Here is an 11,244-nt window from a genome sequence, read left to right on the forward strand (position 1 = left end):
CTGCTACCCGCGCCCCCCCCTCCCCATGGCTGCCCTGACTGCCCCAGCTCTGGCCCTTCAAGGAAAAAAAACAACCCCCCTCCCCACTCACCGGTTCCTGCCCAGTGGGGGAAGATCCCCGCTGGCCCCCACTGCATGGGGGGTTCTGCAAGAGCCCCCCAAAACCCCAAGGCTGTTGCAAGAGCCATTGAGTCTGGGGTTTGTTTTTTTTCTTTCTTAAAGGGCCGGAGCATGGGGTGGGCAGGCCAGCTATGGCAGGGAGCTGGGGGAGGGGGGGATCCAGGGGGATCATGACAGAGCCTCCCCCCCCCCCCCCCGGGGGGGGGGGGTTTTTTTTTTTTTTTTTTTTAAAGGTCCAGGAGCTGGGGCCGGTCAGGGGTCAGAGGGTGCTCAGGTAGCAGGCAGGTTATGGGGCCTGACGGGGTCCCCCTATGGTCCCCTCCTCCAGCCTCCCCTCTCCTGCCCCCTACTTACCAACTCCAAGTCTGGCTCCGGCTCCCTTCGGCCAGTCTCCTGTCACTGCAGCATCGTCAAAGCTCTCTGCATCTTTTCTGGATTGATTCAGAGAGCTTTGAATCGATTCAGACCTTTTTATTGGTCCCCTGATTCAATCTGGATTTGGAGATTCAACCACTGAATCAGGCAGAATGTCCTCCAAATCAAATCAGCACCCTAGAATCCATATCTTATAACAAGAGAGACCCATCCACTTAGCCACACTGGCTTTCTCAATGTACACACCAACCCGTTCTTGACTAGCTGTCAATCATCACTGCTCTTACCTCTACTCCACAATCAGTTCCCAGAACCATAAGCAAAAAGTCCAGAAATCTTGAAACAATATTCCCACTGCTACTCACATACACTTGTGTAAGGCAATAGCAAAGCATGTCATATGTCCCCATATATGGATTGCTTTGCATGGAGGTTAACACTGGTAGCCTACTTGTACCAGTTATTCCTGTCTCTCAAGTAGATCTGAAAGTCTTGCATTCCAACTATGTTAGTGTCCCATGCTAGAAAAATGGGATATAATTATAGGTTACATGATGATGCATTAATGCAAGAGGACAGGCCTTACTTAATACATACATTTCACAAGTTTTAAAAGCCTGTACAACAGGACCCTTGAGCTGGCCAAGGCCATGAAGCTGCAAACTCCCCTTGAAGTGAGATACCCAATTAAAGGAAAGCCAAATTATCGGAATAAAAAACAGACCAAAAAAACCCAACCCACAAACCAAAAAAAACACCAATAGCCACAACTTCAATAATTAGGGAGGAAAATGCTACAATATAACTGGGAAAGACAAAACATAAAACAAAATTTTAACACATACTGATTCGTATCATTTCACTCTCATGCCTGACCAGGGCCTACTTTCTAGTTCCCAGAAAGTAGGGCCTACTTTCTTGTTCCAGCTGCAGGCAGCTCCCTGGATTGAGCAAACTACTTCCTAGTCTCTTCACGGTGTTCCTCTAGGTCCCTGGCAAGCAGGAATCACCAATGTCTCCATGGCAAAACTCCTGCTTGTCTCTGGAGGTCTTGAGCTCTCTGCTAGCCCTCAGCAGGTTTGCCTCTGCCCCACAGTTCCAGCCTTTTCAGCTCCAGTGTGCAAGTGGCAGATTCCCACCATCTCCTCTCTAGGGCTTCAAACCCACAGGCTTCAGTGGACTCAAGCAGACTCACATGCATGCTCTCCAGCTCCCTCTCCTTATATCTTCTTCCCTTAGCTTCTAGAAAGCCTGTGGTCTCAGGAAATGGTCCCTTCCAGCAACACCCAGACTTTGGAATGGAATGAGCCAGCCACACCCCCCCCCCCTTACAATCCAACCATTAACCTTTACCCAGAACAAAAAAAACATTCAAACACTGACCCCACTCCCCCCTCCCCAAAACCCTACTTTCAACACTGAACAAATAATATAACAAGCTAACTGTCACGCTTAATTTTGCAACTGTAACATTCTTTAACAACAGCTTTTTTTTTTTTAAACATGCTGCTAGTTACTAGCTAGCTAAATATAACCCTTGTTTAAATTGCTCTAATAGGATGATTGGATGCCTCAAGTCACTGCTAATGGACAACATTTTACCTGGAGGTCAGCAGTGGTTACCCTGCCCAGCCTCACAAGGATTCAAGGCAGACCCAGGTTTTCATGCTTGGTTCAGGACTGGGACATAGGTGGTCTTCCTTAATGGTTAAGCCACTGAAAGGAGGCAAAGGCCAGGGGCTGGGTCAGAATTCAGGAGCCAAGTTACCAGGTCCAGAGGGAAATCTACGGGCAGAATCCACAACACAGCCCAGAATCAGGGTCTGGGATTCAGATGCCGAGTAACCAAGTCCACGGGATAACCCACAGGTTGAAGTCTGAGAACAGAGCCAAAGCAGGGTCAGGAACAAGGAAAGCGATCCATCGGGAAATCCAAAGCTGGGACCCAGGAACACAGCCAAAACCAAGGTCAGGCACCAGGAGGCTTGCCAAAGCAAACCTAGTCTCAAAACTATTGACTGGCCTGGGAGTCTGCTTCCACAGTTGGGGCTAAATTGATAGGTAGTACTCCCAGCAGCCAAGCAGAGACTTGAAACCAACATGGCTGCCTAGGCAATTAATCCAGGCTGGACCGCCTGATAAGAGTCCCTGCTGCTCATGAAGGGTGTTTGGTGATCATTGGTTCTAAGTCTCTCACAGGAAACTCACCACCAGGCTACACACTAATTGGCTGACTCAGTAGAAAGGCCAAGAGTTGTCTAGTGCAGGGAGACTGCACTGTCCTTGTAGCTTCCCGAATAAATCTGACCCATGCACGGATGAGGGCTGAGGTAGGCTGGGCAAAGTGGGAGCTAGGAAGGTGACTGTGTTGATAACCCATAACCGAACCTACACAGGGCACATTCACCAGAAGTGTTACTTTCCTGTCCATCTCCTGTACTAAATCTACACAACCATTTAAGACTGAGGCTTACAGTTATAACTAAACAATTTACAATGAGTAGATCAGCTCCTAAAATAATTTGCATAAAACATCACATGTGAAGCTGCACACGAAATTGGCAGCTCTGAAATAGACACTGAGCTTCTCCCCCTGAGCTCTACACTCAACCTATGCATATTCTCCAAACTAGCACTCCCATTTGATGCACATCTCAAGTCACTGTTAACTTTATGGCTGAATTTGGCTTTCTACATTCATTTGCATCCCCCAACAACCAACTGGGGGCACAGACGGAATTTATGTTTGATGCACTTTTGGCTTCCTGAAAGTGCTCTACAGCCATGTCATGATGTGCATGGCTGCAGAGCGCTTTTAAAGTGGTCGATCAGGCAACATATTAACTCGCATCCAATGATGGATCAGATAAAGGAACTTGTGTTCCCTTGGATTAATTTGTGGTGCAACTGGGGCTGGGCTGTCTGCAGGGGGGGGGGAGGGGGAGTGAGTTCCTGGCTTGGGTTTGCCAAGGCTGAGCTGGGGTGGGTCAGGTGGATTGGAGTCCCCCTGCCTCATAGCTCCCCTTCCCCTCAGCCCTACCTTCCAGCATCGGCTGGGCAAACCCCAGCTGGCAGCTCACTCTCCCCTACCTCCAGCAGACAGCCCCAGAGATGGGAGGTGGCAGGTAAGGCTGGGAGGAGAAGCAGCTCCTGGGCTGCAAGCAGGCTCCTTAGGCTTCTGCAGGCAGACTCAATTCACCCCGCTTTCACCCCACCCCCAACCCTACAGGTGAATATGTGTTGGTTGGGGGGCAGGCGCTCTAACTCATAGTGTTGTCAATTTGTGCTTGTGCTTGACTGATCAGCCTTTCAGGACATGTTAATAGCAGATCAAGCCTATGGGACAGTCCAATAGAACAGTGCACAGCCCAGGAGAGCAGAGACTCCATGCCCTCCTGTTGAAGAGTGTGTGCACACAGAGACACACGGACAGAACACACACAGCTGGCAAAGTGCTGCTGCTTCTGGATTCTCTTCAAATTAAACACAAATCCATGACTATTCCTTGGTAAAAAGAGTTAGCTTCCAATCTGAGTGTGTGGGAGGGTGTCCTTAGGGAATGGAGTAATGAAGCTGCTAGTGCTAGTTGCAAAACAAATAGATAAATCAATGTTTCAATTTGCTCCATGTGAGAGAATGGGCTGCAGTTGCTTAGCAATTCAAAGAATATTATTGCAGGCTTCTCTCACACAGCTAGAAATGCTACACAAGTTGCTGGGGCTTGTGCCACATTAGAATGGAAACAAAACTTACATTCTAATGACAGCAGCAACTCAGGAGTCAAAGGAAGGTGCTATTCCCTTGATAAATCACCTGAAATCCCTTTGAGTCATGCTGCCAGCTCACAGCTGAGCCCTATGGTACATGCCTACTGATGTATTTTCACAATTTATGTGCTCCATGAAGGACACCTGGATTTCACCTTGTTCCTTCTACAGTATTTTTGTAATTAGAAGCCCTGGAAGCCTAAGTATGTCATAGCTCTGACACTGCCTCACCACCTTTGGCCTTGTCAGCCACTTCATCCCCCTGTGCCTCAGCCTCTCCGCCTCCCTCACACCAGGGTGGAAAGCAGAAGTGGCTTTCCCAAAGTGCTGCAGCATTCCACAGTCCTGGTCCAGCCCACAACTTACAATAACATAGTCCTCAAAGAAGAAAGAGCCTCACTCTCTTCTCAAGCTACATAAGCCAGAGGTAACTCTGTTCCATGGGGTTAAGTCATGTGAAGAGCAGTGCTGGCTCTGGTGCCTTTGTTGCAAGTCTCCTGATATTTGATGCGTCTCTTGCAGCCCCAGACTCTGAGTGCTGGGGTTATAGGAGTCGCACATTCTATGATATTTTTAAAGTAAAAATTTCTAGCTCTAGGTTGTGGAGAAAAGCTAGACACTAAAATTCATAAAGGCTCCAAGTACAAAGGCAAAGAAACAGAACCTAGCACATATATTTTGCTTCCTTAGACCTCAGGATTTTGAAGTCGGACTTATGACTGCACATCAACCACCTAGATCTTCTAATACTTCATGAGTCAGAGCAAAGTTCAGCCTAGGTACTCCACAGCCTGCTGCATGGGAATACAAGAGCAGAGGTCCTATGCACCCTTAACATGGAGATTACAAACCTAGGTGCAGCCTTCCTTCCTGGGAAGAGACCTGATAGGCAGCTGGAGATCCACAATCCCCCTGACTGGGTTGCCTCCACCCTTGGAGCCACACACTGGTATATCCCACTGTTCATTAATGCAAGTGAATGTCTACTTGCCTAGGTTCTCATTACCATGCCATCTCAAAGGCCCAGCAAACTTGCCTCAGGGTCCTGGAGCCTTTTAGTGCACAGGGTGAGGCCAATAGGACAGGGTGAGAGACGATTCAAAAAGTTCATGCTGACAAATATTTATGAGACCAGAGCTGCACAATCCATGTGCCCAGAAGTGCTCATAGCTCAGCCCAACAACGTCACTCCCACCAGGCACCACCATTGGGCCCATCAATCACCAAAAGCATTTTAAAGCCCTTTACCCTATTTTCCTTGCTCCAACATGTGTTGCCATAGAAACAAAGACAGAAGCTGGCAGCTGCATCATCAGAACGTGTGCAAGTTTCAGTGGTGGCTGCCAGCAGAACCCTACAAGTGCCTTTTCTGAATGGCATCAAGAACTTTTTGGGTATATGCAAGGAGGCTCCGGGGCTCTATGAGCCCATAGGTTCTCAAGAACCAGCAATCCTTCCATGTTCCTTTTTCCCATATGAAACAGGAAGTTGGCTGCTGTTACTGACAGTTGATTGGGTAATGGACACAGGAGAGGTCAAAACACAGTCTGCACAAATAAGCCTGTAAAAGGGATAATAGGAAACCCCGAGCCTACTGCTAAGAACTGTAGGGTCAAATGCAGGTTACAGGCAAATGCAGGGCTTGGCGATAGATGGAGTACCTGGGCCCTGTTGTCAGGGGAGCAGGGGTCAGGTGACTGGATGGAGGCGGGATCAGGGGCTATCAGAGCCTGCCTGCAGAGTCAGGCTGGCTTGTATCAGGGAGGGGTTGAGGCCAAGATAGTAACTAGCATGCATCTGGGAACTGCCAGGCTGTGTGGACCAAGGCTGAGTAGCTGGAAACTAGAGACAACAGTCTGGTGCACGTCAGGGAATCTGGGGTTGAAGCTATTATAATGTTGGTGGGTCTAGTAAATGACTGGGTAAAATCTGCAAGGCATAGGTGTGGCTAAGAGGTAGCTGGAGGCCATTATTAAGCACCCTTAAGGCAATCGGGGCCTGTAGAGCCATGATTATGGCCACTAGGGCCCAGGGCCAGGGATTGTATCCAGAGGGCTTGGAGCCCCACAGAAAGATTATGTACAGAAAGGCTAGAGTCCCCAAGAGAGAGACAGGTGGTTTTGAGGGTCCAGCTAAAGGCAGTACCAGTAGGTGTGCACCTGGCCTTAGGTGGGCAGCTTCCTAACATTATAACATTGACACCAAGGCATAGAAGATGAGACACCAAAGGGAAATACTAAGGAACAGGAGTGGGGCAAGAATAAGTCAGTTACCCAGGGGAGTCGCAACCTCCCTGAGAGTGTATGTGGTTAATAATCTGGTACACCAAGGTACAGACAAGGGCAGAGTCCAGTCTTCTCACCTGGGAAGGGAGTCTGTTTCTCACATTGTGATCTGTGGGTCCAGAGGCCCTGAGAGATGTCTGAAGTAGGTAATATGTGTTTTGTGTAGCTCACTGCTTTGCCCTGTCCCAGTAATGTCTTTGACTCGCATGTTTAAAAACACAAACATCTCAATGATCAACCTACCACACTTAAATAAAATCTCTGCAACCTTACAGCACGGAGATGCTGGGCAAGATTGTTTGATCTGTGCTTGTAAGAGAGACCAAAGGCTGCCTGGAATGCACTCTCACCCCTAGAAATAATTCTCCCAGGTCAGGATGGCTGTGTGGCTGTATTCCTGGTGCTTGTCGTGCTGCTTCTGACCAAACAGAGAAGCTGTTTGTCTTCTGGGCTGCCAGGCCACCTCCATTCATCAGCATTGATATTCTCCTTAAAATTTGTTTAAAATATTTAATAGGAAAGGCAGAATCTATTCTGTCTGATGAACTGCTCCTCTGCTTTGTGAAGTTTGCCAAATTCAAAAGGGCTTTGCCTTCTTGCAGGAGGTTTCTATTGAGTATGGAAACACAGTGGGAGTGCTAGCAACTCATCCCAATTTAGAACTATTGACCATGTGTAGACGAAACAAAAGGTATGTGCACAACACTTTAAAGTGGGCTAACTGCTTTTGCACCGCTTTAATGGTGTTGGTGTTTGCACATGTTGGTGGCATTCTGCACATTAATTCCAGCTGCTGTAGGAAATTCAGTGGCGTAATGTGCCTTAAATGACTTGGGGCATAGCAAACTAAAACTCCTTTGAGAAGTTTTAGTTTTCTGCTCCTACAGCCGTGGAGTGAAGCACCAGGCTCTGTGCAGCTCCACAGCTCTGCAAGAAGCCTGGCGGAAGCCCAGGGAGGCAAGCTCTGCCCAAGAAAAGCAATGAGCCTGATCTCTGCCTCTGCCCCCACCCCAAATCCTGCCTACCTGAGCTGTGCGGGGGCCCAGTGCTTCCCTCCATAGCTGCGGTACCCCCCAGGACTGCTCAATCCAGGTGCCGGGGGGGGGGCTGCTGCTGCCATGGAGGGAAGCACCAGCATCCCCCCCGGGACCACTCTGCCCACCAGCAGCTCACCTCTTCTCCCCACCCAAGAGGCAGGTAAGTCAGCAGGGTGTGTACACAACACCAGGGTTTAATCAGCCCTAAATTGAAGTGGTGTTTTTTAAAACCCACCACTTCAATTTAGGCCCCCTGTTTTGTCTATTTTTTATCAGAGAATTTGTGATTTTTTTTATCAGGCAAAAACAGGATCCCTGATAATAAGGCTAATTTTACCTGCAAATCTAGACATGCGTCTGATCAGCAGACTGAGCCATGGATGGCTGTGATGACTTCCTTGAACCCAGCCTGCCCCTCACATAACTCCTGCCCTGGTTAAATGGCCCTGGGGAAACACAATGCAGAGTGAGACTCACTTCACACATTTGCCAGGTCTGTAATAGGGAAGTGAATCCATTTGTTGGAGAACATTATAATCCATCTCTCAATCAAACCATAAGTCACTTACAAGTCATTCCCCCTTAATTCAGTTTAAATACAGGGATGTTCCCCAGGTAATTAATAACATTTGCAAACATGCCTCCTTCAAAGGAATATCACCAGTTTAGCTGACAAGCTTAGACTCCTATTCTTCTGTACAATTTTTAACAGACACTACAGGAAGCATTACATGGAGCCACTGCCCAGGAGTCATGCTGGCTTCTTTAAATCAAGATTAACAGACTTTTGTCTTTCATTCCCCTGAGTCAGCCCAGCTGGGAAGCCCTCCTTTATTTATCTGCTCTAGGGAAGGTCCCTTGCATGCTAGAGAGACCACTAGAGCAAGAGTCTTCATTCAAATCCCCATAGGAGTGACTCATTCTGATGGTCAGTGGTGTGGAAGTAGGAGGTGGATGGAAGGAAGGCTAAATTTGCCTGATTTAGGAACTCAGAAAGGAAAGACGAAGCTAACAAGAGTCACTACTTGCCAGTAGACAGAGAGAAGCCCATGGCTGCTGCAAGTTTAGTGTTCTAGTTTCCAGAGCAGGGAGAAATCTGGAAGCTGAAGATAAGTAGATTCAGTGTTTAAGACTTACACGAGATTTGCAGTTTCCTATATTTTCCCTCCCCTGATGAGCACAGCATATTGCATGCCCTGGGTCAAGTTTGGTTATCGTTGATATCATCCCAGGGCATGTCTACTTGAAAATATGGAAATGGACATGGTTTAAAAATCAACACATCGATTCTACACTTCAAGTTTTGAGTGATATTGGCAAGACAACTGCACTGAAGTCCACCTGCCCTTCTCTGGTGCAAGACCACTGATGCTCATGGAAAACTTCACACACATTCTCTCCGTATATGTGTACAGCTGCAGCATGCACGTGGCCAGGAGTGTAGCCTGGCAGCATGGAGAAGCATGGGGGAAGTGGCAAAGGGGAGGGAACGCATGGTAGGGCGGGGCAGATCCAGGCCCCTGCAGTGAGGGAGGGAGTGGGGCTGGGGCAGGGGCAGGTACGATTGTGGAGCAGGGGGCAGGAGCTCTCTGCTGCCAGGGCAGGTGGACATTGTCCCCACCCAGGCTCCACCACTGGAACTTGACCTGGCACCAGGGAGCTCCCGGGGGCAGGGAGCAATCTTCTGCCCCTGCTGCCCAGCTGACTTGGAGTGTGCCTTACTGCACAGTAACTACTCAGCAGTTAATTTGCTACCTGCCAAACAGAGCAAATTACCATGCAGTAAGGGTCTGCACATGTAGATGGTGATGCATACTGCGGAGTAATTTGCTCTATTGAGCAGTTAAGCATCTCATATAAATGTTCCCTATGTGTCTGTGTTTTAGGGATAAGGGATCTGTCAATGTGCTCTGATAGAGTTAATGGGGCTGCTCTGCCAGTGCCTATTTTAAATTCCAAGCAGCACTAATTTAGTTTTAATGGACACAAATTCAATTCCAATGGCTAAAGTATGCAAATAACAAATAAAAGGGAATCCTTGCTTCAGCAGTGGCTAGATAGAAAATTAACACTCTCCCATCTCCCCACCTTGGCTTGAGTCACATCCTTGCTCTGTGCAGGCACCAAGAGAAGCTGACCTCCTGTCAGCTCTGAGTGTTGGGGGAGATGGGACTCACCCACGCAAAACCAGCTTATATATCCACTGATGAATGTAGAGCTGATGCTAAAGGCCTCGATAATACCAAGCCTCATTAAACTTTAATCAGGGCAATCTCACCACTCACCTCTTCAAATGCCAAGACTTTTGTGCAAGTGAGAGAACTGAAGCTCATGTACCAGAGGGAGCAGAAAGCCTCTGGCAGGTCAGGGCAAACACACAGGGGAAAAGCGCCTGCAGAGACATGTTTTCAAACTAGCTACTGGGCTCAGACAGGACTGACTGCTGCCAGGGGATAGGGCACTAACGCTAGCTGACACAGATGCTGTCATGGGACTAGGGAACAAAGTCCTCAGAATGCCGGAATGTTGGACTCTTCCCAAAGAAGGCTAGAAGCTGTTTCCACACAAAAATTAATCAACAAAGCCACCTGAATCCTCAAATCTGAAAAGGAGCTGTAGTGTCTGGAGACTGTACTAGGGCAAAATGGCAGTATCAATTCTTCATGCATTTCTTTCCTCTGTTCACATTTCTGTTCCTTTTTCCATGCTGCTACTTTTATGAAGACTGAATGACTCCTGATTCACCCAACCATTGCCTTCCCCTCACTCTGATCCTGCTTCAGTGTGTACTTTTCTCCAGGATATCCTCAAAAAATAGGCCCATGGGGTATATACATATGTACTAAGTTGACATAAAATAAGATGACTTAACTAAGTCAACTTGATTTAAGCTACATTGGAGCATACACATGTGCAGCTCCTTGATATTGTGAGCTAAGTCAACTTAACTAATACGACTCAAGGGTATGTGTAGACAACACAGGGGTTTACTTCACCCTAAATTGTAGCAGTGGGTATTTAAAAACACTGCTTTAATTTAGGGTGAAGTAAACGCCCGTGTCATGTACATTTGTGTCTTACCTGTCTTACCTGCCTCTCCAGGGGTGGGGAGGGGGGGGCAAGCTGCCAGCGGGTGATGGGGGTCCCTGGGATGCAGCAGGGAGCGCTGCTGAATGTGCTACAGTGGTTGTAATTAATGTGCAATATGCCACCCATGTATGAAAACACCAATGCCATTAAAGTGGTGCAAATGCAATTAACCCGCTCTAAAGTATCATGCACGCATGCCCCTTGTTTTGTCTACACACGTCCAATACATCTTGGATAATACACCTTTAAGTTGACTATGCTTCACATATGTGTGTATGCTCTGACAGTTAAGTTGACTTTAAAAAGTGAAGTCGGCTTAACTGTCAGAAAGTTAATATATGTGCATGCACTCATAGCTATTTTGTTAGGGGATTAAAAACAGAACCCCAAAAACTAACAACACTCTGAAATTTCTCATGTGTTCTTAAATATTGTATTGGCAGAATAAGCAAGATATACCACAATCATGGCGGTTCCCAGAAAGCTTGTGAACAAACCAAAAAGGTAACACTAGCAGTTGGCAGTTCCACTCACTTGGCTGGAAGAATTTTTTCAAAGAAAAGACTGCTG

Source organism: Alligator sinensis, unplaced genomic scaffold (genome assembly GCF_000455745.1).
Source record: "Alligator sinensis unplaced genomic scaffold, ASM45574v1 scaffold433_1, whole genome shotgun sequence".
Lineage (NCBI taxonomy): Eukaryota > Metazoa > Chordata > Crocodylia > Alligatoridae > Alligator > Alligator sinensis.